Here is a 27469-nt window from a genome sequence, read left to right as displayed (position 1 = left end):
CAATATCTGTCACACATCTTAGTCACCACTGGTAATTGGAAAAATATATATATATATATATATATATATATATATATATATATATATATATATATATATATATATATATATATATATATATATATATATATATATATATATATATATATATATATATTAATTAGTCTTCCTGTAAATATTTAAAATCATTTACTTATGTCTTTAGGAAGTGTTTCTGCCGCTTATCTAAACATGTATCTTGTGTATGTTGGTCATTTGTGTTAAGGTTTATCAGTAAACATCCTCACCTCCAACACCTTGTTGCTTGTGTTCACCTTTGGGGTTGCAATACAAGCCTTCTCATCAATGTTTATCAGTAAACATCCTCACATCTAACATGTTTTTGCTTGTGATTATTTCGTGGAGTCGTAATCCATGGATTTTAATCGTTGTTAAAGAAGGATCAGTGGTGGACTAAGAGCTGAAGATTTGCCATGTATATCTTCCTCTCTTAAACTCTGGCAGCATAACAGCTATTCATTCAACAGGGTCTAAACTAATAACATATCACTGCTTTCAGTGAGATACAAAGAGGATTAGCATTCACAAATCCAAACTGATTTGATTTGATCATTATCAGATAAAGTAAGCATATGTACAATTTTACGAGGATAAAATTCGAAAGCATATAATCCACAGACCCATAATACACTACTTCCCTTATCCAAGGAGCGCTATCCTCGGGCACTACTACTACTACTCCGGTACCTGCAGCTATAAAGTCGGTGCAATATATGTTTACCCGTCTGGTTGTGCTTCAAATGCCCAATGAAATACAGACTCATTGTGAAGGGAAGCCCATGTAATTGGCTCTATTTATGTTAACTATTTGTACCTCTCACTGGCATGTATCCTGGGGCGATTCATTGATGCCGAGAACATAATAACAACCGTGAGCCATCCTGCTGTATGTAGTTTTAATATCTGACTGAGGGTGGAGGCGGTAAATCACCAGGGGCAGTAATTACCCCTTAGCTCCCGCATGGCGATGGGGCTGCCGCGCAATCAACTCTCGATATGAATTAGGTAGCTGTAACACAACCACCTCCCCGCCTCAACAGCCGACCATGCTGAACCACCTAAACCCCTCGGTATTATGCAAATATACATGATTTAAAAGATTTTTGTAGATTTATTCCATAGCAATGTTCTTCTTTATCTTAGATTTATTTTGGCTTGTATTATCTTCGAAGGAGTTTCATGACCTTATCCCCGTGTCAAGAACTTAGCTTCTGCTGTAGGGAACGAGCTAAGGCCCTATGTTGTTAATGCCCGTGTTGAGTATGGGACAACCTTGTTCTCTTTCATAAAGCGTGGAGCGCTACGGTTTGAAATGTGTATCAGGCGGAAAGAGTATTCAGCTCTCAGCATGTATGGTATAACTGATAACATTGTTTTGCCAGACCTGCAATATACCCTTCAAGTTTTTAGGGAGACTGATAAGTCTCCCTATAGTATATGTAGCAACCGTAGACACTTGTATCCTCCCTAGAATAATGGGAAGGCAGTGGCCGGGTGCTCACCTTAGTAACGAACCTTGGAAGACATTTGAGCTTAATATTCGAACGATTTCGAATCTTGTAAGACTCTCGGGGCTCAGAAGTTGGATCAGTTACCATTCGACGCTGAGAGGGTGCGGTGTGGAGACAAGAGGAAAAGCGGCGGTACAATAGTATGTGTCCAGATGGTGTGTACTCGGCCAGGCACCGGGAAAACATCACCTCATGGAAGTGTTCACAGAAAGGGAGTTAAGGTAAGAATATATTAAAATAGTTTATTATGCAGTAACAGACGTATGGGGTTAGGGTAATGACGTGTCTAATAACGCTATTGTATTTCATGTTTTTACTCCTGTGTAAAGGCGGACACACACTATACGATGCAGCCGTCCGGCGGCCGAAAAGTGGCGGGCTGGAGGCCTGAAGGCAGTGTGTACGGGTGTAATTTAGTGCGGCGCGGCTCACATCATGGCCGGAAGGCCTTCTGCTTATGTTTGAAATTCCGTCCGACGCGGCCCGCGGCCTCACAGTGTGTATGACGTTGCGGCGCGGCCTTGAGGCGGAATTATCTCGGAGACGCTGACAGCCGTGGTGTACACATTATCTACGCTCCACGATGTCTGATGTCTGGATAATGAAGACTTTTGGATCTGTTTTATTGATCTGCACAAGGGCCATCCATGTTTGTGGACATAAAACATAAATTGCGTTGTTGTCGCTGCGGCGGTGAGGCCAGAGTGACGGCCGCCGCCCGGCATTCCGTGAGGCCGCCTCATAGTGTGTATGCGTCATCCGGCCGAAGAGGCTCCGCCCACTTTCGGCCGCCGGACAGCCGCATAGCATAGTGTGTGTCCGCCTTATAAAGCCTACAAGGAGTTGATCTGTCTGATTATTGCGTATGACCGTTAAGACTTGTCTTGAGACGTCGTCTTGCAGCATGTCGCAGACATGTTGACAACTATAGTTGGCCGAATGTCCCAGACAGTCGGCAGTCATGCTAGCCGACACCAAGACGCCAAAAAATATCCTCCCATTCTGGAGCGTGGGAGCCGATTTGTCAAATGCAAAGTCGCTGGGTTGTCGTGGCCCAGAGTCGGCAGTGTGAACGGGCCCAGCTCCTACCTTTGCTGTCTGACTGAGTCGGTCGGTTGACGTCTGCCGATTACGTCGGTCTGTCGGCTCCTCTTCATGGGCCGTCACCCGAGAAAGGCTCATGACCTCTCCTCTCCTCTCAAAATATGGATGGATGGATGGACTCATTTATTTCACTCTACCTTAGGGACCCTTGTCATCATCCGTTTTCTTTACTGAAGGTTCTCGCGGCCCCACCGGCGGGGAGGGGGAGACTATGACCACTAAGCACCTCAAGACCCTTACCATCTAACAATATTCAGTGGCATAACAGTCAGTCAGTAAGAGCATACACCGGGGTTGGAGGTTGACAGAAGTAAAGTCGAGAAGAGGAAGAACACGAGGACGCCCCGAGGATGTGTGAGGGTTTATTATACCGAAGCACTAGTTAGGAAGTAGTGTTATACCGAAGCAGTTTGAAAGTTAGTACAAGAGATTGACTTTAAGCAGAGGCACGCCAGTCCTCGTCGACAGACCGACTCGGTCGGCTAGATTTCGATCGCCGATAGAGTCGGTCTGTCGGCATCCTGCTACGGGCCGCCAATAGGCTTAGCCCGTGCTCCCCCGCGCAGGGAGGGAGCATTTTTGCACTCTTAGCGGGCCGTCTGAGGACAAGGGCCCGTTTCCCCTTGTGATAATAGTGGATAAATATTTAAAAAGAAAAAAAATGACTAAGCCTGTGTAGGACATTCTCGTCTCTTGGGGATAAAGCCGCATAGAGTACTTTACACGAAAATGGTGGTCTCTGGATCGGAATCTGTTCACACAGCAATTTGGTTGGTTAAGGTCTAGAAACTATCAATCAATCAGTTTTGTTATCTTCTTTATCTCGGTGAAAACTTTGTAGGTTACAGGGATAGTAATAATTGGTCGGCGGTTCTAAGTCGTCACATTTTTTTGTGTGTGAATTTATATAATGGCGACATTTTTTTCCATACTCGAGAAACTCTTACTCTGCAAGCTAGTCTATTAAGTATGGAATTGTCTTCATCCTTGATTAGGTTTATAGGTAGCTCATGTATGCTTCACCTCTGCTCTGCTCATTCCTTTCAAAACTTTTTTTACGTCCAAGTTCGTGAATCATTCTCCCCACTGCCAATGCTCCTGCCCATCTTAATTTGATCATGGCACGATGGGGTGTAGAATTTCCTCAAAGTTAAGGTTTGCTATATGTTTCATCTAGTACATTAGTTCAGGTGACATCATGCTCTGCTGTCTTCACAAGAATGCCATGTGATCGCCACGAAGGAGGATAAGACAGCCTAATAGTGTTCTTTATCAATTCATTGTTTTTAAAAATCTGCCACATCAATATATTGTGATAGAAATAGGGTAAGTTTTTGACTGAAGAAATAAACCCAAAAAGTCATAAGTAGCAGCAACATTTGGCTGATAAGTGGGAGATAACAATACAGATACACTGGGCCTGATAGAAATATTCCAGTATGTATTAAACTAAATCAAACCAGTCTAACTTATCATAATCAGCATGAGCATTAACCACTGCATAATCATCACAGTAGTTTTTTTTTTTTTTTGTCAGCACATTAATTGTGGTTGAGTGCTCCATGAGAGGTAAGTTTTATTTTGTTTGTTTGGTATAAGAGGTATACTGGAACCTTTGGTTAATCATTATTTATCTAGGAACTAATCAACACAAAAGAACTTAGATGTATAGGTGTGTCAACTAGCATGTTACCTGTTGCTATTTACATTTTTCAGATTTATCATAAACATAAGCTGCTTTTATTTATAACAAAAGAAAAGTGCATGATGCAATCCAGGCCTACATATGCCGCTGTGGTATGGTCATCATACAGAGAGAAGTATATAAAATTAATAGAGGATTCAAATACTGAGGTCAGATTGATGCCTTGTCTAGCACAATGATTATATAGTGCATGAGGAGAGGTTGGTGAAATTTAACATTGGTCAGCAGATTAGAAATAAGAACAGACCAGTATGCTAGTGTGTTGCATGGCAAGCTTGATGGGTTGTATGATTTGGCTGGGATGTGGCAGATGGACCTCAATGCCAGGAAGTGTAGTATGAAGCTCAATGTCAGGATGAGTATGCGACTGTAGAAAGAAATGACCCCCTACAAAAAATACTCTGACACTACCCTTGGCAAGTCTACTTGTGAGAGAAACATAAATTTTGTGAGCTCTGATCACTGTCCAACGAACCACTGCAATCATTCTAAAAATTGCTCAGATATAATGCTGGGTGTCATTGCAAACAGCATGAGCAACAGAAGCTCTGGTCATCCTCAGCCTTGATATAGCATTAGATTGACTTCAATTCGACTATGCAGTATAGTTCTAGTTATTATGAAATAGGCATCAGCATGCTGGAATCCGTACAAAAGAGGATAAAATTATTCATTGATTAAAAACGTTGCCTTAAACATTAATATAACTGCATTCTCTTGAAAGGCAAAGGGTGCAAGGAGCTTTGAAGCTAGTTTAGGTGATGCAATAAGGTTCTGGCCGTAAGAGAAATGGGTAGAACATAAATTGGTAGGTTTTGACATATTATTAGAGCTGATTCATCTGCTAAGCTGTGAAGGCCTAATAGATATGAGGCTCCTCTCCTAGGGTGTTGAGTGAGTTTGTGTTGGTTCAAATCCCCTACATTGTTTCGAGAAATTGCCCGTGTTGACACATTTAGCACTATATTTTGCCTGTGGCTGCACATATCTTCCACACCTATGGTTCATGATCTACCATGCCACTGTGCCACTATAACATTCAGATTTTTTTCTTTCTCTTCTGGCAAGGATGTTTTATGTTCACCTTGAAGGTCTTGATAAGCCCTACACTATAGACTTATAATATATTTGAAATTTATCCTTGCATGTCTTTATGCTTGTTGCCTACTGATGTTTTGTTCACCTGCATTTCAGAAGTAATAGCTGCCTTGCCTTCTAAATACTTGGATCACATGTTTGCAGCTTTGAAAGTCCTGCCAATTTCTTGTACTTTCTCCAGTGTATTTGTTTTCCTGCAATACCATAACACTTCTCAGTTAGTTGGTCAGTAGTCACATCACAGGAGTCTTGACACTCATGAATGTTAATTTATGTAACTTTTTTGTCAAAGTAATCAACGAACCTGTGGATGGTGTGAACACTGCCTAAATGAGAACTTCTCCCATATTGCAATCACTACTTTTATTTTCTCTTCCCCAAACCACATCTTAGACTCTGTTGTGCTCTCTGTCTCAACTCTGTATGACTTTGCTAAATCATTATTCAACTTTCTTGTCTTCTCAGATATCATAACCTTTCTCTTGCTAACATTTTCTTTCATCTCCACAGTCAAATTCATCAACAATCCTCAGCATTGTCTTCTCATTTTCTGCATCCGTGACTGTATCATCTGCAAAAGAGACATGCCGCCTATCTCCCATCATCCATATAATTATTTAACAGCCATGATATCTTGCACTGACACCAACATCAAATTTCTCCCTTAGGTACCTATTCACATGCACAAAGGCACTTGCATTCATGTAAACATACCTTCTCCAAGTATATATCCTACTACACCATATACCTACCCTCAGGACATCCCTAACTGTCAACCATGTCAGAGGCCTTCTCCAGTTCCATTAAAGCAGCAAACAACTTCCTATCCTTCTCAGTTACTTCTGGAGTCCTTTTCAGTCATAAAATTTGTTTCACATCCCTCCCATTTTCAACCCCCCTTGTTCATCTGCACTGTCATCAGTTGTTTTGCATCATTATCTTCTCAAACCCATACACCTTTCTTCACAGACTCCTCTATAGCTTAATCATCCTTACTTCCTTTTCTTCTGTTCAGTAGCTCAATATGATAGCCTTTCTTCAGTCTTCTGACCTCACCATGCTCCTATGCCAGATTTCATATCTACGGCATCCATTCCACGGCATAATTATATTTCGGTAATTCTGCTTCTATGCCATAATTGCCAGGGCTCTTTCCTGTTATCATAACCAACGAGGCTGAGATTTTTGTGTGTACATATAAGGGTTGTGGCACAGTTTGTAGCAAGTTTATATTGTTGAGAACTAACTGCGTCTCTGGGGCTATCATATGATTTGCTTATATGTAGTAGTAAAATCCTACTTTGCCTTCATGAAGTGATCTCATCAGTATTTTTTATTTACTTCTAATTTATGTAATTTATCTTTAATAACTTTTTTTTCTTTGCAGAGGTCAGGTACCGTAAGTGCTTTGTTTAATGAGTATTCCAGTTTTTATTTTATTTTACATATCACATTTATATTAGTGTATTGACTTTGAAAATGGTGCCTATAGTTTCTCAGTGATCTGATGACTCATTTTCCTTTAGGAATTAACACTGCACTAGTCCTGCTAGCTGCCCGTGGCCCCTTGTGGGGGTGATAGAAAATGACAAGCAGAGCTGGGTCTCCATTCTCCCCAGGAAGGGGAGGAGGGCAAGGTCCTTATTGTTGCATGTGTGAATTTAAATGAACTGGCTGAAGAACGAAAAAGGAGAATAAGTTATAGAAGCATTCAGGAGAGGAAAGGTATTTCTAGGTATTAGTGAAACCCAGAAATGGTGTGGTGCACAGACTTGTTCAAATAATGACAAAAATAGTTTGTAGGCATGCGGAGAGAAAAGGACTGGTATGGCAGCAGATGAAAAGGGAATAGGAAAGGAAGGGGGCGCATTATTGGTCTCCTCAAGAGTATAGATGAAAATGGATGGAATGGATTGATGATAGTGTGGATGACTGGTAGGACTGGTGTGGGTAGCCCTATGTGCATAAACCCTAATGGTTGTGAAAAGGGTAATAAAGAAAATTGTTAACCCCCCAACTGTCTCATGCATCAGAGGTGTGGATGAGTGGTGTAGCGTGCCGATCACTAATGTGTGTACTAGTAGAAATGAGCAATGCGAGATGCATTTTGTGTGTTGAGGTGGGATGGAGAAGGCATTAGAGCATGAATGAAAGGTTTGGTAAAGGTGTGACACCAAAAGCAGTGAGTTGTGAAGCATGGTGCTTTGAGATGGTTGGCCACATGACGAATAAGTATGAGTTTGTGAAGACACTTTACAGAGCAGGACTGAGGAGAGGGGGAGACCACTTGTGAAATGGATCAATAGAGCAGATGATTAAAGGAAACAAATAGTTGGTAGATGAGAGAATGTGTGTACTGAGAGGAAGTGACTGAACAGGGAGACATGGTGGGTTTTTTACAACAAAGGAGGCAGCTCAAGGGCACACAAAAAAAGAAAATAAAAAAAAAACACTACTCGCTGCTCCCAAAAAATAATTAAAAGAGGTGGCCAAAAGAAAGATCAATTTCGAGAGGAGAGGTGTCCTGATACTCTCCTCTAGAAAGAGTTCAAGTCGTAGGCAGGAGGAAATACAGACGAAGGAAGATTGTTCCAGAGTTTACCAGCGTGAGGGATGAAAGAGTGAAGATGCTGGTTAACTCTTGCATAAGGGGTTTGGACAATGTAGGGATGAGCATGAGTAGAAAGTCGTGTACAGCGGGGCCGCGGGAGGGATGCAGTAAGCAAGTTCAGAAGAGCAGTCAGCGTGGAAATATCGATAGAAGATAGAAAGAGAGGCAACATCGCGGCGGAGTTTAAGAGGTAGAAGGCTATCAGTAGGAGGAGGAGAGCTGATGAGATGAAGAGCCTTAGACTCCACTCTGTCCAGAAGAGCTGTGTGAGTGGAGCCCCCCACACGTGGGATGCATACTCCATTGGGTAGGCGGTGGCCGAACTGGTAACATACTGGGCCCACATTCACCGCGTGATGGACGACGCGGGTTCGAGTCCCCACGCTACCACTCGGATTTTTCAGTCACCACCGAGTGGCTTAAAACTATCCACATGCTGTCCTGAAGACCACCCATCAACCCGGACTCTAGAGGAAGCCGTCCAAGCGAATCAAGAACGAGTTCCGGGGGTCAGCATGAGCCAATGCAAGATGGCACCGCTATAAACACTCGCCTGCGCCAGAACGGGAAGATGCCTACCGGCGCAATAGGCAACAACTAAAAAAAAGTGTGACTGCTCCCTTGAGGGAACATGGCATTGAGATAGATGGGTATAGTACTACTACATAAAAATGTGACTCAATGTAAATTTTGCAGAGGGTCACGTCTATCAGCCTGCCCTGAAGTCTGCTCTTCTGAACTCAATCATGGTAGAGGCTGTGCTGTCCTCACTCCTGCCAGTATACTGCCCGTGCCTGCCTCGATCCTCCCAGCCTTCCTTCTTCCAAGGTATTCTAAAATTTTCAGCTTCTTGTATACATTGTGAAAGTCAGTCTGGAATTTTGATGGTACAGAGATGACACAAGTGAACAAAGTCTACAAAATATATTGATTCATGGTACTTTCTACAGTGAAACTCAAAAATATGCAAAACCTCAATTTAATGGCAGCTGTCTCTAGATTTGAATTTTGATATAGTTATCTAACAATACAAATCATGATTAATATGCAGTAAAGAACAGCTGGAAATGTTTATAGGTCTTCAAAATTGTACTAAGTAATAACTCAGGCAGCCTCTGGAGAAATATTATAAGCATCTAGTTTCAAAAGATACAAATTATTTGAAGTTACAGCTTATTGAATGTATTGTGCAGTGACATAACAAACCTATAGTACACAGCTGTCCTGATAACTCACCTTTTTTCCAAATTTTGCAACATTCACGATCTTTGCTTCAGCTTCCATCCTGTAGAACATCATCTCTCCTCTTTTACCTCCTCTTCCTTTACCTCTTCTTCTTAACTGAAACACGGGTCTCTGGGGCTACTGACAGTAATCGTCAATAGTGATGGTAGGCTTTCTTGGGGGGTTTCTTGGACAACTCCAGTCCATTAGTGGCTGCCGTGATGTGTCTCTTGCTATCTTCATCCCAGCTTTCAATCCAAGCTGGATGCTGCATCTATGTATGCCAAGATGTCACTTCCTCTCGTGCCCATGACCTTGATCCTACAGAATTTTCCACCATTTGTCATAGACTTCTGTCATACTCCATATGAGGACAGAAAAGACCCTTGTATGTGGACAGCATGTGTGAGGGGGAATAGAACTGGTGAAAACGATACAAATGCATAACCTCGAAGAATCTGATTTAGCAAGAGAGGAAATAAGTTTTCAGTTAATGTTTTGAGTTAAGGATAGACAGAGAATATTTAGTGTAGAGGAAGGGGACCGCTGAGTGTGGTCGAAGACTAGGGAATAGACGATGGAATTTGTTCAGTTGATAGGCAGAGAAATTGACTTTTTCCTCAGAGAGGGAAATAAAATAGTCGTACAGAATACAGGTGCTGAGAGGTTTAGGGGAAGCCAGTGGCAGGATTACCACAGCATAGATAGACCAGCTTGAAAGGAAACACGATACAAAAACAGAGGGATAGAATTCCGAACATCTGTTCCCTATTCTATGACAACACTCAGCTGTCCATTTAAACAATAAACATATTTGGTCTATCCTCAACTCATAATTTCATCTCACCTCTTCCTAAATCAGCTTCTTTGAAGTTGTGTGTTCTCTATTAGTCTTTCAGTTTTTTACCCCTCACAAATGATATCCAGGGGCCTTGTCTGTCCTCGTATGGAGAGCGCATTTCATATAGGAGGGGCTTCACTCACATAGCTGTTTTGGACTCGATGGAGTCAAACTTAAACTCTCTTCTTCTATAGCAAACTCTGCTGCAATGTTGCCCTCTGTCTTCTACAGACATTTTCATGATGATTGCCCTTCTAAGCTTGCTAACTACATGCCTCCACCTCTACTGTGGTCCCTTTTTACATAACGTTCTACTCGTCTCTATACTATCCTAATTCCTTATGCAGGTTAACTCCAGAGCAGCCTTCCTTCATCTATTTCCTCCAGCCTATCGAGACACTTCTCCATTTGAAATCAACCACTCTCTTCTGGCCTCTCATTTTTCACTCATGTTGGAACAGAGAGGCAGTGGCTGAATGGTTAGTGTGCAGGTCCTGCGTTCACCAAGTTCTGGACAATGCGGGTTCAAATTCTCTGCTACCACCTGGGATTTTTCAGTCATTGCCAAGTGGCATAAGGCTACCCACGTGCTGTCCTGAAGATCACCTATCAACCCCAACTCTAGAGGAACTGTCCAAGTGAATCAAGAATGAGCTCCGGCGGGCAGCATGAGCCAAGAAGAAATGGTGCTGCTATAAACACTTGCCTGCGCCATGACGGGCTTGGGTCGACCACCAGGGCCCAGAAGAAAGCCTACCAACGCTATAGGCCAGAGTGTAAAGAAAAAAAAAACTTGGCTCGGAGTTTGTCGGCTCTTTTGGGGAACAGTGCCAGATGTTTGACTGACAACTGGATTGTCCTTACACTGTGAACTACACATCTCTATCCAGATTGGTACAGGTGCTTATTGGAGGGTTGCAACACCTGGCCACACCTGAAAGAAAGTAACACCAATATTAGAATAGCCCTCCACCCTCAACATGCTGCAATGTCATTAAAAACTTTAATTTGATTGCTACAAAGGTTTTAATAATGCATTTGTTATTCATTAATATACTGATGGGGTAATAAATCTTGTTTTATTTTATAATTGTTCCAGTTCTTCTCCAGAGCCACTGACCTTTTTTTTTGTTAATCTTAGACCTATTCATATATTCCTTACCAATTTTTGTCACATAAGTAGCAACACTCCACTATCCCTATGCTCAGGGAAATGGCTTATTAAATCAATTTGTATAATCAGAATTTCTAATTAATGTGACTGGAGGAAATATAAGAAAAGCAAATGGCAAACTGACTAATGTTCCTGGAAATATACCCATGATCAGTGGCAGTAAACAAATGAAACAGAAAACCTGATGGAGTACAAAGATTAGGAAGAAAACTACGTAGATGACAGAGCTGGGATAACTGAGCTTAAAATTGTCTGACATCTGATCTAAATCTAGCATGGACAAGCTGGAAGAACAGCAGAAACATGAACACAACCAGTAGACTGGGCATAGGCAGATACCAGTTGTTTGCTCTTGTGAATGTCACAAATAATATGGAAGAGGTTGTTACGTACGTAAAGAGTTTACCTACATGGAATTGCACAACAGTCAGGGTGGCCAAGAGGAAGGTGGCGAGTATGTTTTGCTGTATTTGGAAAGTCCCAGTGTAACTGTAGATGAGTAAATAAAGAAAACGAAATGTGTGGGAGTAAATCATGATGAGAAGCCTTTGAAAAGACCTTATAATTAGTTCAGAAATTCCTATACTTGAGTTTAATAAAGTAGCTCAAGTATATACAAAATGCTTTCAGAATCAGAATTCCCAAAGCCTGAATAAATGTTGGTGGGCAGGAACACATTCACATAAAGGCTGTGTACCGTGCGGGTTACCCAAAGTCTACTTCCCACGGTCTCCTGAATGTGTGTGCCTGTGTTAAAAACTCAGCCCACCTAGCTGTTCATCCTCCCTTTCAGGATGCTTGATAAATGGAAACCTGGGGAAGGTAAACTCTGGTTTTCATCATATTCATTCTCTAACCAATCATCAGGTTCTGTGTTGTTCCTCCACAACTACTGTTGCTATAGTCTTACTGAATTATTTTGAAAAAAAAAATATCAAGGAGATTACACAGTTTGAAAGTATTCAGGTCTGAAGATAAATATGAAGAAAACTAATGACCCTCCTTCAAAGCCTGTATGCCGTCAGTATTACTAGGAATACAGTCACCAGGAGTGACATGCAGTAATACTTGTATTTATAATAGTTTCACTAACAAAAATACACTCAAAAGGCCCTTGTTTGGGAACTATGACAAAATACAACTTATTGTTTTTAAGTTACCATTTGCAAAGGTTAAGGAGTCAAATATTATTAGTTATTGCCCTCTGACTGGTCCGTCTAATACTTAATGGCCCATATAATTATAAATGATCAGACGGGATGGCCCAGGCTAGGCACATCTGTGGTGCTGGGAACAATTATTAAGGTTGCGTCACCACACTAATAAATTTGCTAACATTGTCGTGTTAAAAATTCGAGCCAATTAACTTACGGTGCAACTGTGCCAAATTTGCCCTGTCCAGCCCACTCCTGAGTCCTGACCCCCGGATTGCCACTCAAGTGTCGGTCCCTGGCAACAAGTACCTAACCATCTCGTTACTATCCTCTGGGAATAAACATGCATTGTACGGGATAGAAGGCCAGCAGTGCATGTCTATGTGTCATATGACAAGACCCAAACAGGTAAACAGCAATCACGATGCTAACTTTGGTCCGTGTCGCAGTAAAGATTCCACTGTTCCAAAATGTCCCTGCCTAGACACACGACCCAGCTGGCCTATTCATACGAACGAAATGCAGCCCATGATCAGGATCACTGATAACCCAGGGCAATGACTAGTTAACTATCTCCCTCCCTCGATACACCTTCATAATGGCTGCTCAGTATTTCATGCAAATGAAGATAATGAACAATAAGCAAAATATATACTAGGGTAAAATTCTTTGTGTAATTAGATTTATATATTAATATTTTCACCTGGTTAGGTCTACCTCTTTATCAGTCTACCTACCTATAGAAAATCCACTTCCATACGTTTGTGTGTGTGTGTTAAGCAGTGACAATCACTAACCTGCAACTGCTGGATCATTCAGTCCAGCCTGGCTGTCGTTCAGACATCCCAGGGAGCGTCTGTTCAGCCGCTCGTCTGCTGGGGGTATATAAAAAAGTATATACCTGTGTGATATACCTATGTGGAGAAAAGGAATAGCCTATATGCTAGAGCAGGGCTACTCAACTATTATAAGCAAAGGTCCGGTTAGAAAAATTCAAATGTATGCAGAGGTCCGGATAAATATTGACTGGCTCCACGAGTAAAAAAATATAATTAAACAACAGAGGTCCGACTGTTTCCACGAGTAAAAAGGTAAAATATAACAAAAAGACATGAAGCGATGGCGATGGATTCTTCCAAGTGCATTTCTTCGACTGATTGTGGGGCCTACAGTCAGTTGAGGAAGTACACTTGCAAGAATCCATTGCCAGTACCTTCATGTTATTTAATTATATTTTTTCTACTCCTGGAGCCTGGGGTCCAACCACAACACTCAGAAGGTCCAGATTCGGACCGCGGGCCGCCAGTTGAGTAGCCATGTGCTAGACAATCCTTCCAGGCTGTGTTATTGTATAAAAAACATTTATTCTAGAAAGGTTTTATTTTATGGTGTTTTTCACACACCATTTATAAATGAAAAGCATATTCAGGAAATAAAATATACTGACAAGGAAAGGGTAACAGCGTGGCAACAAATAGACTCACTGGGGCCTCGCCCGCTGCACCCCGACATCTGAACCAAGGAGGCTTGCCTACCCTTGATATAAACCGTTCACTGACGCACCGCTGAGCTACAGTCACCAGTCTCACACACACACACACACACACACACACACACACACACACACACACACACACACACACACACACACATCGATGTACGGGACACGACGGTCTGTTAGTGTTCTGGGAATGTCTTAAACTCACCCATATGTCTGCATCCCTAATTAATTAAGTCTCGTTGTGGTGTTTTTTGCTTTATTTTTTAGCACATATCGGCAGCAAAATGATGGAAGAGGTGCCACTCACCCATGCGGTCAGCAAATTATGATGGGCCGGGAGGGAGGACTACAGTTTAACGCAAGGCCAGGCACATTACCTCGCCAGTGCATCTGCAAGACTGTGGTCTGTTAACTGCAAGGATACTACATAGTCCCCATGCTTGGATGTAGAGCCTTCTAGAATTCTTGATTACCAGACATCTAGCAACTACCCACGAACCGAAGCTTCAACCACCGGTTCAGTTTCCCGTTCGCCGCACGGCATCTCGCGTAGTGACTTGCCTGGGTGTTATTAGGCTCTCAGTCGCCTGGAGAGGTGCCACAACACATCAAATGATTGTACTGGATCTCTCAGTGTGTGTTCAGAAGAGGACACAAAGGCTGCTTGAACATGGAAATTAGGCCTCTGCGAGGTTCCTTCCTTATCGCCCTTGTACCAGTGTGTGTGTAGGGGGGGGGGGGGGGTAAGGACTGAATGGAGGATGTTGCCGTCTGACGATCATTAGAATGTTAATATATTAACATTGTGCCAAGAAAGAGATTGACAAATTTCCTAATATACAAAGTTCAAATATTAAAGTCGAGCTACAGTGAACGGATAAGATATTTTCGAGAATAAGGCTTGTCAGCGTGAAGCGTGATGTTTTCTTATTAACATATAGACTACCTATTAAGTAAACTACTGGATTCATTCATATTATTTAACGGTTAATAACACCATCCGGCGTGCCTCGTTCCGCTGATTTACTGATTGAATAGTCAACATTCATTACTGTTGGCTTGTTAGGTATTTGGTTGGAACAGTTGCCATGACAACATAACGTCATATATAGACTGTGTGTGTGTGTGTGTGTGTGTGTGTGTGTGTGTGTGTGTGTGTGTGTGCCACGCACGCCAAACAAGCCTGATTGAGAATGACACGTGTAGAAAAGCTTAAAAATTCGGACACTTGAATCTTAGTCATGCGTACTTTTTCAATCTGTGCTAACATTGCCAAATCTTATCAAAAACATCTAAATACAAATATAATTATTCAAACATGTTAGCGTCCACCTGAACTCGATTAGCATTGAATATTCTATCAACAAAGATCAAGTGCTGCGTGACTGTCACGGTGACTGCACAGGATGCTTCATAATGAAAAAACCTGCTCGGGACTCACCTGCTGGAAGCTGAAGGGCATGACGCGGGTGTCGGAGGAGCCGCCGCCCCGCCTGGAGCCGCGGTGCCGCCTCGCCGCTCGTCTCGTCGGTAATGAAGATTTACTTCCTCGTGAAGCGGTGCTCCAGGCCTGGGTCGAACACCGATTCTAAAGTGTTAGTTGAACCCATAAAGAAAATTAGCAAGCTGTTTCTATTTTTAACTTTAATGCCCATCTTAGGTCCTCCCCTCCCATACACATACTCGTACATAAAAATGCCCTCCTGTGTGTTCAGACGTTCCCAGAATTATTGAGTAAGCGGCAAGGAGCACCTGATAGCTATGAATATGAGAGAGAGAGAGAGAGAGAGAGAGAGAGAGAGAGAGAGAGAGAGAGAGAGAGAGAGAGAGAGAGAGAGAGAGAGAGAGAGAGAGAGAGAGAGAGAGAGAGAGAGAGAATGTAGTTGGGGCAAAGTTTGTAAAAGATGAAGGAGGGAACATCATGGTGGAAAAAGAAGATATTGGAAAGATGGAGTAAATATTTCAGTGAACTGTTAAATGAGGAAAATGAATATACGATAAATGAAACTGAAAAAGTAGAAGGCCCACAAGAAAATATTATGGAAGAGGAAGTAAAAGAAGCACTTAAGGAAATGAAAATGGTATAGAGCAGCAGGACCCTCAGGGCTAACAGTAGATTTAATAAAAGCAGCAGGAAAGGAAGGAGTGGTGGAATTGACAGGAGTGTTAAACCATGGATTAAAAAAGGGAAAAATACCAGAAGACTGGAAAGGAAGCTACACTATACCCATTTTTAAAGGGACAGGAGATGCTTTGAAATGTGGTAACTCTAGGGGGCTAAGGTTACTGGAGCATAGCAGGAAGGTATATGAAAAAGTCCTGGAGAAGAGGCTGAGAAGGATGATAAGAACTGATAAATGTCAGTTTGGCTTTTGTCCTGGGAGGTCAACAACTGAAGCAATATATACTATGCGAGAGCTTCAGGAAAGGTTCATGGAGAAGAGGAGGAGACTGTATCATGTTTTGTAGATCTAGAGAAGGCATTTGACAGAGTACCATGGGGAATTATAAGATGGGCATTGAGAAGACAAAGAGTACCACAAGGATTGCTTGAATCGGTGGTGGCACTACATGAAGGTACAAAATGAAGAATGAAAACAGTGGCGGGAACATCAAATGAGTTCGAAATTGGAGTGTGGGTTCAGCAGGGCTCTGCCCTTAGCCCGCTCCTGTTTATAACAGTAATGGAGGAGGCAACAAAAGAAGCAGGAGGAGAGGCACCATGGGAGCTGCTGTATGCAGATGACTTGGTAGTAAATGCAGAGACAGCAGAAGAAGTTAAAGAAAAGTTTAATAAATGGAAGGAAGGAATGGAGGAGAGAGGTTTGAATATTAATATGGAAAAAACAAAGTATATGGTGACTGGAAAAGAAGCAAGAGAGAAGATTAAATCAGGAAAACACTCAGGTGGATGCTGTGGGAAGGGAGTACGGATAAATTTAGTCTTATGCTGCAGGCAGTGGTGCCACCTTAGATGCTCAGGCCTCAGAAGTGTAAGAGGAGTGCAGAATTTTACATGCCCGGCTTGTGTAAGGAGACAGCAAGGACAAGAAACTGAGAGGGATGAGCTAGAGGTGAATGGAGGAGAGCTGGATGAGGTAGTACATTTCTTGTTATCTGGGAGATGTTCTGGACTGTGAGGCAGGAGTGGAGAGGACAGTGAGAGCGAGCGTGGCGGCAGCGTGGTTAAAGTGGAGGGAGGTGACTAGTCTACTTGTGAATCGTAGCATCCCTCTAAAGAGCAGAGCAGGGGTGTACCAAGCGTGTATTACAGTGGTTCCCAACCTTCTTTTCAGGCGACCCCAATCATGTACCTCTAAACATGACTGCGACCCCACTAGTTTAGTTGTATATGTGTTACTATAATGGAATAACACCATGTTTGATATTTTGAGGTTTTGGCAACCCCAAGAAAATCGCTTAGCGACCCCAGAGTTGGGAAAGGGGGGTGTATTAGATCAGTGATGTTGTATGGAGCAGAAACATGGGCTTTAACTAGAAACTTGATAGAGGTATTGAGAGCAAATGATCGCAGAAGGCTGAGGTATGTGGCGGGCATCAGGTGGCAAGTCAGGGTGTCCAGTGCAGAGGTAGCTAACAGATGTGGAGTACAGGACCTGGAAACAGTGCTCAGAAGGGAAAGACTCCGATGGTTTGGACATGTGAAGAGAGCAGGGGAGGATACAGTGCTGGGCATTTTGGAGAGATTGGAGGTAGAAGGAAGGAGACCAGTTGGTAGACCTAGGAAAACGTGGAGAAGTGTATACAGGAAGACTTGGCATTGATGGGATTGGATGAGCATAGGGCAGAAAACAGAGGAGAATGGAGGAGAGTCATAAAGTGTCCAGCCGCTCAGGAAGTGAAAACGGACGTTAAACAAAATGATGATGATGATGACTTATAAATGAATGCCCTTGCTGATTGATTACATGTGAATTAAAATGAGTTTTTGCCCTGTGAGTAAATCCTCAATTAATGGAGCATTATTTTTGTCTCAGCACAATCATAACAACACAGAGAATGGCGAGGCCCAGAGGTTGCTGCCCCACTCTTTACAAACAAAATGGTGCTGGCACCAATCATACATTCAATTCAACAGACTTTTAGCATCAATCTACACTCCTTGCCCTTCCATTAGTCCACTTAAGTGAGGAATTACCGTACAAATAAACTGTCAGGTGTTCAATCTGCCCTTTGCCCTATTATAGATACAGAGCTGTATGTACGGCTTCACATAATTTCTCTGTGGCCTGCACTGCAGCCACCTGGCAATCACCTTCATCCGGGGAAAGTTGACTCTTCAGAGTCCAAGGCAGCTGGCTACTGGTGGGGACTTGTGGCCTGGCTCATGATGACATGATCACTGTTTAGGACAGAATCAGGCCAACAAACTTCCCTTGTGTCTAGCTGCCTGGAGGCAGTGGTGGGCACCGCTAACCGGAAAGTTAGATTCGCTGACTGGTAATGCACTAACTAAAAGTTAGCTTCGCTTACGCTAAATTGCTAAACTGATAAAGAAATTAGTGGAAGCTAACGCTGACCTCTAACCGCTAACTTTTTTATATGGATTTAGCTCCGGTTTAGTATTTTGGCTCTAAAACCCTTAAAAACAGACCTAGTGACCTGAATCTTCAAAATGTTGTAGCTTAGACATAGAGCTTTCTAGAAAGGTATAGCATGCATGGTCCTCTTGGGGTGGCACATGACGCACCAGAAGTGCAAGACATTGGGGTTCGCCATATCTCTTGATTTAAGGACAAAGTACTTCTCCAGGTGGGGCCACGGGTTCCAGATCTTCTGGGACTCCTGGCCGTCAGCTTGAGTGTCCTCCGCCTCACCCACAGCTGCTGACGGCCCCCTAACAGGGCCAGCATCCTCAGGCGGAACAAAAACGTCCTCACTCCGGTCACCTTCCATGACTTTGATATCAAACGATAAACAAGGCGACAATAATGAACACAACTGCAGTGACAACGTTGCAGCTGAACTGAACAAGGAGCCCAAAGAGCAACAACAAAAAGAGAAGAGAAAGAAGCCTCCAGTTTTTCCTAAATCCATATATTTTACCCAAAAATTCCAGCAAATTTACGCACATTTTACTTTTTTCCATAACTGTCACTTTTATTTATATCATTTTAAGTTTATTTCTTGTCAGGTGGAAAATATTAAATTCTTGGTATTAAACCCCAAGTTCAATGAGTTGGAAATGGAAGATGCATTACCCTAAAATACCCAAAAGTTTCCCTAATAATTGTCCAATTACCCAACTTTAAGGCATAATTTACCAAAAACTGGAAGCACTGGCATTGTTGCGCTACGTGGCTCAACTGGTGCTGTGTCTGCCCACAACGGATAAAAGCAAACCTGTATGAACTTTTTAGTGGACTTTAAGTTAGCGGACGAGGAACTACATGTAGCAGAAGCTAATTGGTCCACTAGCTGCTTCCAAAGTTAGTGAAAATGCTAATCAGCTAACAAAAAAGTAACAAAAAAGTTAGCTTTGGTAATTAGCAGTTAGTGGAACCATGCCCACCACTGCCTGGAGGAAATGAGAAAGAGAGAAAGATTTACAAGGAAGATAGCATCATAGATTAGGGAACAAAGGTTCAGAATATTCTAGTAACAAATAAAGATAATAAATAGACTTGGGAAGGTCACATCAACATGCAAATAAATGATAACAAAGAGACAACCAAAGTAACAGTGTGTCAAGCCAGGAACCACATGAGCCACAGCAAACCACGAACCAGGAAGAGATGAAGTGAGTGGCTGGGATGGGGCACCTCACCACCAGACACAGGGGCAGAGAACCAGGCACACATGAAGTGAGTGGCCGGGATGGGGCACCTCAGCACCAGACACAGGGGCAGAGAACCAGGCACACATGAAGTGAGTGGCTGGGATGGGGCACCACAACACCAGACACAGGGGCAGAGAACCAGGCACACATGAAGTGAGTGGCTGGGATGGGGCACCTCAACACCAGACACAGGGGCAGAGAACCAGGCACACATGAAGTGAGTGGCTGGGATGGGGCACCTCAACACCAGACACAGGGGCAGAGAACCAGGAAGAGATGAAGTGAGTGGCTGGGATGGGGCACCTCAGCACCAGACACAGGGGCAGAGAACCAGGAAGAGATGAAGTGAGTGGCCGGGATGGGGCACCTCAACACCAGACACAGGGGCAGAGAACCAGGAAGAGATGAAGTGAGTGGCCGGGATGGGGCACCTCAACACCAGACACAGGGGCAGAGAACCAGGAAGAGATGAAGTGAGTGGCTGGGATGGGGCACCTCAACACCAGACACAGGGGCAGAGAACCAGGAAGAGATGAAGTGAGTGGCCGGGATGGGGCACCTCAACACCAGACACAGGGGCAGAGAACCAGGCACACATGAAGTGAGTGGCTGGGATGGTGCACCTCAACACCAGACACAGGGGCAGAGAACCAGGCACACATGAAGTGAGTGGCTGGGATGGTGCACCTCAACACCAGACACAGGGGCAGAGAACCAGGCACACATGAAGTGAGTGGCTGGGATGGTGCACCTCAACACCAGACACAGGGGCAGAGAACCAGGCACACATGAAGTGAGTGGCCGGGATGGGGCACCTCAACACCAGACACAGGGGCAGAGAACCAGGCACACATGAAGTGAGTGGCTGGGATGGGGCACCTCAACACCAGACACAGGGGCAGAGAACCAGGCACACATGAAGTGAGTGGCTGGGATGGGGCACCTCAGCACCAGACACAGGGGCAGAGAACCAGGCACACATGAAGTGAGTGGCTGGGATGGGGCACCTCAGCACCAGACACAGGGGCAGAGAACCAGGCACACATGAAGTGAGTGGCTGGGATGGGGCACCTCAGCACCAGACACAGGGGCAGAGAACCAGGCACACATGAAGTGAGTGGCTGGGATGGGGCACCTCAGCACCAGACACAGGGGAGGAAAGCTTCAGGGCAACACTTTTCCTGCACAGGATTACTAATGACTTACAACAACGATGATGATGATGATGATGATAATGAATACTCAAAAAACTTTCTAGTCTGCCATAGTAAGTTTGTACAAAGGCTTGAAAACACAGGAAGGAAAACTGGGATGCTCTGGAGACCAATCCCCCAGTCATTACTGTTATCTAATATGATTATCAGCTATTGTTATTATTATTATTATTATTATTATTATTATTATTATTATTATTATTATTATTATTATTATTATTATCAGCCAGTACTAGTCCACTGCACAAAAAGCCTTTCGGAGCAAGCTTCAGTTCTCTCTCCCTGGTGCTAGTGTTTTCCATCCTGCTCTGCTGACGGTTCTAATGTCATCGCTACACTTAGTTCCCTGTCTGTCCTGGCTTCTATGACTCCTAGTTCTCCATATCTCTCTCCGTCTGGTCTTGTGTGATGCATCCTGCCCTGGCTAAGGTTCTTATTTCATCCCTCCACCTTGGCTGCTGTCTGCCCTGGCTTCTATGACTCCTAGTTCTCCATATCTCCCTCCGTCTGGTCTTGTGTGATCCATCCTGCCCTGGCTAAGGTAATAATTTCACGTCCATCTCATTATATATCACTCAGGGTTGTACTTCAGCACATGGTTTCCCACCTCTGTCTGTCCATCAGTGTAGCTCACCTCACTCCAGGCAAGATTCTATTTCACCTCTCCAGCCAATTTTTGTGTGGCCTGACCATTCAATTCCTACACTTGCTGGGTCGCCATTCTATTGGGAGCACAGATGAAGCACTGCCGCCATCAGCCTCACCTAACAGCCTCACCACACCCCAAGTAGCTCTTCACTTGCCTTCACTTGCTGGGCCACTGGTTATACTAATGCAAGGTCTGCCATTACGAAGAGAGCGTTTTAGCTAGTTTGTCCACATCATTCCAACTAATATGCAATACTAACAGGAAAAAACTAAGTAAGGAAAATGAGACCCAGCAAAAGTCTCCATTTGCTCCCTCCCCTGCATGACCTTTGCATACCTCCTCCTCCCATCTTAACACACAACAAAAAGCACACCCCCATATAAACAACATCCCTTAATGTGTAACAGCTGATACCTTGGTCTGGGCAGGAATATCACAGAAGTGAAGTTGTCTGGGTGGCCGAGGCGTTCGCTGAGCCACTGCAGCGCTGTGTCCTCCATGCCCTGCGTCACCAAGCCGTCACCTGTACATCACAACAACCGTCAGGGTCCGTCCACACGGTCAAACACTGTCTGTCGGACAGACACTGTGTTACCATATCATAAGGCGAACCAGGATGACGTCATAGGCGTTGAAATGAAGGAAGTTGATATGGCAACAAACAGTGGAACCAGATGAAGTTGTGTACCATAGTTTCTACTCCGTTCACCAGGCAAAGATCGGCAGACAATGTTCAAAGTTGATGTTCGCTGGCAACCCACGGGTATCTAAGTCAGTGTTAGTATGGGCTCAAGAGACAGGTGACAGACGTACGGCCAGCCATGTTGACAGGGCAGGTGAGATCTAATCAACTGACAGCCTCAGTTCATCCGGTTAACAAGTAACTTTGTTCATCCTGTGCCTGGCAGTATCGTGTACTTCCAAGCCTCTGTCCCACCAGGCAGTGTACGATACTACGAACATGGGCAGTGTCTGGTACACCTCTTGGTGCTCGCTTCTGACGTCATCAGCGAGCCTTTCCGCTTTCCATTGTTAACTGGTAGCAGCGTTTGTCCGACGGACATTGTTCGACCGTGTGGACGCACCCTTACAAGGCGTTCTGCACTGGTACCACTATGAGCCAGACATGGCCACCAACACACTGAGGTCCCTGCCATGATACTTAGGTCCTTATTTTTAACGTCTCTGCCTCCCATTGTGACTGTTAACCAAGGCCACAGAGGAGATTAACCGGGTGTTCATGTGGCTGTTTTTCCCGTCCAAGGTGCAGAAGTTGTGTGACACTGTCTCCAGGATCACAGAACACTCCATGAAAATTTCAGCAGCTGCTACAAGAGGCTTTTCAAATGGAAACTGAGTCACCGATATGTTTAAAAATAGGGACTTTATTCCCTCAGCCACCCCCCCTTCCTGGTGTGAGTGATCCCTGCCTCAGGTTATTTATGTTGTGTTGATGAAGGTGACCCAGTGCATCAATACTACAGCAAGTGTTAGAAACTGGAGCTGATGCTGATGTTGGCCTGGAGGGTGAGGGAGGCTGTGGGGCTTATTGGGCATGTCAGCCGTGATGGCAGGGGCTGAGGCTACTTGTAGTGTTGACTGTTTCTCCTGCTGACATTGGTGAGTTGAAGGCAAGAAGCAACACACACCTCTTGTTAGCTCATCAGGCATTGTTCTGTCCCTGCCCTCCCCTTACTTTACCGTCTCCTAGTGTTCATACTCCATGGAGGGGACTCAGGGTCTACAGTGGGGCCCTGGCTCTAGTGATATTAAGAGGCTGAAAAATGTCCAACCATTTCAAATGGTCCGTTTGGGCGGTAGATTCCTGGGTCTTCTCCTCCCCTCTGCTCTGCCACACAGCCCCAACACCTGTTTTTCCCTCTCCTATGTTACCTGTAGCTAACACATGAGAGGGAAAAACAGGTGTTGGGAGTGAGCGGCAGAGCAGAGGGGAGGAAAGGACCCAAGAAATCCGCCGTCCAAACAGACTATTTGAAATGGTTGGACCAAAGTTTGGGTGAAAATTTTGAATAAAAAATAAAAACAGACAAGAACTCATTGGAAAATGCCTTTTTGTGCTCTGTCTCATGTGCTTTAAACAACCCAACCTACATTTATAGATGAACATAACCACCAATAAGGAAAGGCAACGAAAAAGCTCTGACTGTGTGTGCTCTCTATTGAATACAGATGTTGGGAGTGTGTTTGCTCACTGAAAGCCCAGACCTCTGCCACCGTGACCACTGCCACCCCCACCACCACACCCAGCGAGACACACGACAGCCCTGCCTCGGGCTGGCCTGTTGTTGTGCAGACGGGGGGCAGTGTTTGTACATAAGGCAGACGATGTAGTTATGTGAGTGGCCAGTGACACCTTTGCAGCACCTTCTACAAATGTTTCCTTTGACTGTGATTGTTGTTTTCAGTAAAGGGTCGCCTATAAGAGCTGCTGAGGGAACACTGTGATGGGGCTGCTGTGTGGAACGCTGTGTTTGGTGCGCCCAGCTGATCCAGTGTCAGTGTGTTTCACCCCCACACCCACGGGGAGCTGTGTGACTCACCAGTGGACGGAATGCACCACTGCAGCGGTCAAGTCCTCTGGTCTAGCAGGCTGCTGCAGGGGCAATGTCACACACCAGCACTCAGTTGGCCTGAGCCGCATAGCTCCCCATGAGTGGGGCAGCTCAAGCGGGACACTGGATCACCTGAGAGCCACAAAGCTTCATTATGAGGTCACCAGGGCTTACCAGTAGGGGTCATCCTGGGTCACAATGTGCAGGATGTCCAGCTTGTTGAAGGGCAGCCCGGCTTCCTTGCAGGGAATGTGCTTGTTGTCCTCCTTGGGGTCATAGTGGAAGTAGGCGTGCACCCTCACCTTGCTCTCCCTGAGGTGCACCGAGCTGCTGGCCGGGAGCAGCCTGAAGGTCATGGTGCCCTCCGCCTGCACCTGGAAGGGGACAGGAGGTGGGCTGGTTACTTGTGGGCTCGGAAAAATAAATAATGATATTAATAATTGTAATGATAGCTTTATTTCATCCAGAGCAAGTATACAGGAAAAGCAAGGCAAAAGAGAGAATAAAATTTGACCAACAGTTATATATATATATATATATATATATATATATATACATATATATATATATATATATATATATATATATATATATATATATATATATATATATATATATATATATCTCTCTCTCTCTCTCTCTCTCTCTCTCTCTCTCTCTCTCTCTCTCTCTCTCTCTCTCTCTCTCTCTCTCTCTCTCTCTCTCTCTCTCTCTCTCTCTCTCTCTCTCTCTCTCTCTCTCTCTCTCTCTCTCTCTCTCTCTCTCTCTCTCTCTCTCTCTTCCCTCCTCCTTCCCTCCCTTCCCTTCCCTCCCTTCCCTTCCCTTCCCTTCCCTTCCCTCTCCCTCCCTCCCTCACCAGCATCTTGTGGACATCCGGCAGTGTCTTGCCCTCCACATTGAAGGTGTTGACCCCTGCACCTCGTCAGCAGCATGGATGAGGCCGGAGCAATCAGCCATGCATGATGCGGGTGATGATGATGGCTCCGGAGTGGTCGTCCTGCTTGATGGTGGCTCCCTGGGGGTAAGTAAGGAAGGAACGTGTTAATGTTGAAGACGCTGCCATTGCCACCACAAATTAATTTTTGTTTTGTTTTCTGTTTATTGGGGGCAAAGGAGGGAGTTCAAGGGCAAGATAGACAGAGAGATAGAAGGAACAGAAGGCAGGGAAAGGAAGGGAGGAAAGAGAAAGAAAGAAAAAGAACAAGAGGAAGGAAGGAAAGAGTTTACCAGCAGAAGGGATGAAAGAATGAAGTTGCTGGTTAACTCTTGCATAAAGGGTTTGGACAGTATAGGGAGGACCAGGAGTGGAAATACAGACGAAGGGAGGCTGTTCCAGAGTTTACCAGCGAAAGGGATGAAAGAATGAAGATGCTGGTTGACTCTTGCATTAGGGATCTGGATAGTATAGGACTGAGCAAGAGTTGAGAGAGGAGGAGGTATGCAGGTGAAGGAGACAAGTAAGACACACACCCAGCCACTACATCTACACACAAATTCCACAAAACCAGTCTTTCTACTCCCCACAATAGGCTCTGCTCCCTTTCCCTCCCGTGGCAAGCACTGGGCAAACAGCAACAAGGGTCAGGGAACTCAACACAGACTGAGGCACATAAATAGTGTCTTACATAATGATTCTTAAACTGGGTGGCCATGACTTCCATCTCGACCAAAGAAAAAATAAATAAAAAGAAGGAAATACCAATCTTTTCAAGTGCACTGCCTCAGATGACTGTTGTGAGGTGCTGGCTGTCTCTTTAAAACACTGAATCAGCCTGTACTTGCCTAGAATATTTTTTACATCAGAATATTGAGAAGCTAACCTAACCTAACCTAACAAAGCCCCAAACAGTTACTATAGGTCTTGCCTCAGAAAATTCATACATGCTTCCTTACTAATGAGACTCTCTACAACAAAGTGAGGTCATCCTTAACGTGTCAGGCTCCCACCATGACTGTTTCCCAAGGCCACAGAAAAGACTAACCGGGTGTTCATTGGTGTTTTCCCCGCTCAAGATGCAAAAGCCATGTAAAGCCATCACCAGGATCACAAACCACTCCATCAAAGTCCCAGCAGCAACTTCTATGACAAGAGACTTTTCAAACAGGGTAAGTGAAGGGCAAATACATTTAAGATACAGACAGAGAGACAAGATTCCTACCATTGGCTCATTGCTCTTCACCCACTGCACAATCTTGACTGTCTCCTCATCCTCATCACCCTCGACGGGTGTTTCGGGCAGTGCAGTGTGAAGTCCTTGGCGGCAATGCTGGCGTGTGCCTGGAGAACTCCCTGCTGGATGAAGGAATGAAGATGCTGCTGCTCAACTCTTGCATAAGGGATCAGGATAGTATAGGGATGAGCAGGAGTAAAAATACAGACAAAGGGAGGCTATTGCTGTTTCAGAGTTTACCAGTGGAAGGGATAAAAGAATGAAGATGCTGGAAAACTCTTGTATAGGGAATTTGGACAGTACAGGGATGAAATAATGAAGATGCTGTTTGACTCTTGCATAAGGGATTTGGATAGAATAGGGATGAAAGAATGAACATGGTGGTTAACCCTTGCATAAGGGATCTGGATAGCATAGGAATGAGCAAGAGTAGAGTCATGGCAGTGAGGGGGACTTCAGGATGGCAAATATCAAGCTTGATGTACAAACAAACCTAAAATTAAGACACAGAACTGAGAAGATGTACGGTTCCCCCCCAAGCCACGACCAGCCTGGAGGTGTGGCGACTACAGGATGGCAATAGCTTGCTGGCGTCCGGTGAGGGTGTGGTGCGGTTGTGTGTCTCCCTCATGATAGGAATTCCGATCTCCTCCACACTGGACATCAGAGCCTGGCATGTCCTGCACGTGCGGTTGATATGAGAGGAGGAGGAAGAGGAGGAAGAAGGTTTAGTGTTGACTTCAGCAAAACCTAGTGATCTTATTTGTTACTGGGGGAGCTTTGGGGGTCTTGGCAAACCTGGCGTGTTCTCATTTTTTGATGATTTTTAAGGTTAGGGGCAAGACAGAGCTAGTTTGTTGATTGTGACTTTGAAAACATTGTTCTAGACCCATCATCATCATCATCATCATCATTTCATCGACGCCTGCTCCTAGGAGCTCCCACCAGGGGATGGCCACGGCAGAAGAGCTTCCATCTTCCTCTATCCAGACACTCCCTCCTTGCCTGCTCAAAGTTTCTCAAAGATCTTTCCCCCCTCTCCCTAATGTACTCTTGCACCCTATCCCTCCATTTCACTG

At 44.3% G+C, this 27469-nt stretch overlaps 2 long non-coding RNA genes across 7 annotated transcripts; one reads left to right on the top strand and one right to left on the bottom strand.

The window, feature by feature from the left end:
* The first annotated feature begins 1691 nt into the window (after window positions 1–1691).
* On the top strand, window positions 1692–10760 carry LOC126991574 (uncharacterized). The gene is made up of 3 exons (XR_007745660.1): window positions 1692–1792; window positions 8786–8917; window positions 10616–10760. It is a non-coding gene; the product is annotated as an uncharacterized LOC126991574 (long non-coding RNA).
* On the bottom strand, window positions 8801–26907 carry LOC126991573 (uncharacterized). Of its 6 annotated transcripts, XR_007745657.1 has the most exons (9): window positions 26884–26907; window positions 26379–26512; window positions 25076–25234; window positions 24394–24593; window positions 22061–22218; window positions 15425–15553; window positions 13280–13357; window positions 9326–11088; window positions 8801–8922 (listed from the first exon to the last, which is right to left on the bottom strand). It is a non-coding gene; the product is annotated as an uncharacterized LOC126991573 (long non-coding RNA). The 6 variants fall into 6 exon arrangements; XR_007745654.1 differs by lacking the exon at window positions 26884–26907 and having other exon boundaries at window positions 26379–26863; XR_007745656.1 differs by lacking the exon at window positions 26884–26907 and having other exon boundaries at window positions 13280–13354; window positions 26379–26863.
* Window positions 26908–27469: the final 562 nt, after the last annotated feature.

This window comes from Eriocheir sinensis, unplaced genomic scaffold, assembly GCF_024679095.1.
Source record: "Eriocheir sinensis breed Jianghai 21 unplaced genomic scaffold, ASM2467909v1 Scaffold30, whole genome shotgun sequence".
Lineage (NCBI taxonomy): Eukaryota > Metazoa > Arthropoda > Malacostraca > Decapoda > Varunidae > Eriocheir > Eriocheir sinensis.
Note: the sequence above shows the minus strand (reverse complement) of the source record. Positions and strands in the feature narration are given on the sequence as shown.